Consider the following 2,361-nt stretch of genomic DNA (forward strand, 5'->3'; position numbering starts at 1 on the left):
AATCAATCATCAAAACATGTTTAATCAATATGTAATTTACATAGACTGCCACAGCTCCATCTGTCTCAACAGCACTGATACAAACCAAGACAGGAGGCTATTTTTTACTTTTATTTTATTTTTTTTTACTTCCACCCTGAACCGAATTGGCTGACATTGAGCCTCAAGGGTGTATGGAAGCAGATTTAAAGCCCTGAACCAGCATCAGTTATTGAATTTTTAAGGGGCAACACAGGACAGGCTGGCAGTTCCTAGAAAGTGAGGCAACAACTCTGTCAACAAAACTCCCCAAACACACAAAAAGGTGTGTATCTGATCAAAAATGCTACATTACAGTACATTTCTGTCCAACTACATAGGCTGCTTTTGCGTTATAATAGAAGTGTCTATTCACACAAACACTCACTGTGTACAGTATGACCTTTTTTGCTTGATGCTGTCAAAATCTGGTACCAGAAAATGTTTATTTTCTTCAAAGTGAAAGTGTGTGCCACATCTGTTCTGTTACAGGGCTAAGTAATGACGTCTAGACGCACAGCTGGTGCGTCTGATGCACAGCATTCAACGACTCTGTTCCAGTAACACTTGGCTATTACAGCTTTGTTCCTAATTTAGCCCTCTGCACAGGTCTGCTCAGCAACAGTAGGTGTCGTGCACGTCTGTGTGTGTGTGTGTGTGTGTGTGTGTGTGTTCGTGTTCGTGTACTGTTCGCGTGTGCATTCATGTGTGAATAAAGCGACCACAATGACCTCTGCAGTGGCCTCCTGTGCAGCAGAGACTTGTAAAGGGCACCATACTGCAGGTATACTCCACACTGAATAAACCCGGGAGCCCGGTTTAGACAAGCCAATGATGGATCCGAGGCCGTCCGCTGTGAGCACATCAATCCTGCTCATTCCAACACCAGCTCCCCGCTGACTCACCTTCACATTTTATTCACTTCACAACACTGACGAACACATGCATGTCTACATCCGCTCACAAGGAAAGGTAAGGAAAGCATTTCTCAGCAATCCATAGAACAGCTACATGCACTGTATCCCCTACTTTGAAGTTAGTTTTAATATACCAGTGTAATAATATGTTTTTTAAGGGACTTTGCAATAAAATAAATATGTGTGGGCTCTATATCCTGTCTTTTGGTACAAATGTTTATGTTTTACCATTTTTCCACTCATGAAAGATTGATGATTTTAATACTTAATCATTTTCTTCTTTTCAAGGGCTTCTCAACGCACAGCTGTATGATGGAAACTGCATAAGGACCCTTTTTTTCAGTGTCTACTGTCACCAGCAAAGTGCTTCAAAGCTGCGAGGTAAGCCTTGAAATGCACACAGGCCAATTGATTTGATTTCTTAATTGGCCAGTTTACATATGCTTATGCTTATTTCCATTTAAATTATGATACTGAGCCAATATTTGCACAATAGGAAATGATTTGTCTCTAGATGACAGCTTTTAGGAGGAAATTTCCAACCAATTAACACAAATAATTCCCCTACCAAAGTGATTTGTGCGAGACTGTATAGGTTTTAGAATATAATTATCCTTAAAAATAGTAATTAAATGTATTTTCAAAGGGAGCAGCCGTGAAATTCCCCATGCCACGATGCTTTTTATATATTTCAAAATGAATACAGTATTCCAAGTTAGATTGTCAAAAGTATCTGTACTTCTGAGGTACCGCTTGTTTAAAGCGATAAACTTTCCATTAATTATACATTAGATAGTATCAAAAGTAAAGAAGCTTTCAAAAAAAAAAGATCTACAATCAGATTTTCAACCCAAGGCGAAAGTATACAAAAGTTTTGAAGTATTACAAAAGTTTTGGTATGTGCTCGGTGACTTTCTCTGTACCAGCATTGTTTGCAGGTTGTTTATTTAAAGAAAAGAAAAAAAAAATAGTAACTATTTTTTTATATGCCTAGTACTTTTTGTCTTTTTGCCATGGTATTGAATCATTATTTTATGCCTCCACACTGGACAGAGGTATCACATTTTTGGGTTGAGGTGTATAATAGGATGGAAAAAATGAAGTTATGACATTTTATATCTGAAAGGTTAAGCTTTAGGGCTTGCTTTAATATTACACTCGTGTCGCTCTGTACACAAAATGTGCCTTTCAGAGTCAAGCTATAAAGAAAAGTATGCATTAATATTATTTTCTACTTTCATTAAGATTTTTTTTTTACCCACATCATTTCTTATCATAAATATCAAATATTCATTAATTTTCTGAATTTTAACCCTTTAAATGCTAGGTTTTTGTCATGATGCCATTATGTTTTGAGATTGAAAACAAATGCAAAAATTGATTATTTCAAAATACTACATGCAAAGTAGTTGTTTTTTTTTTATTA

This window comes from Plectropomus leopardus, chromosome 23 (genome assembly GCF_008729295.1).
Source record: "Plectropomus leopardus isolate mb chromosome 23, YSFRI_Pleo_2.0, whole genome shotgun sequence".
NCBI classification, from domain to species: domain Eukaryota; kingdom Metazoa; phylum Chordata; class Actinopteri; order Perciformes; family Serranidae; genus Plectropomus; species Plectropomus leopardus.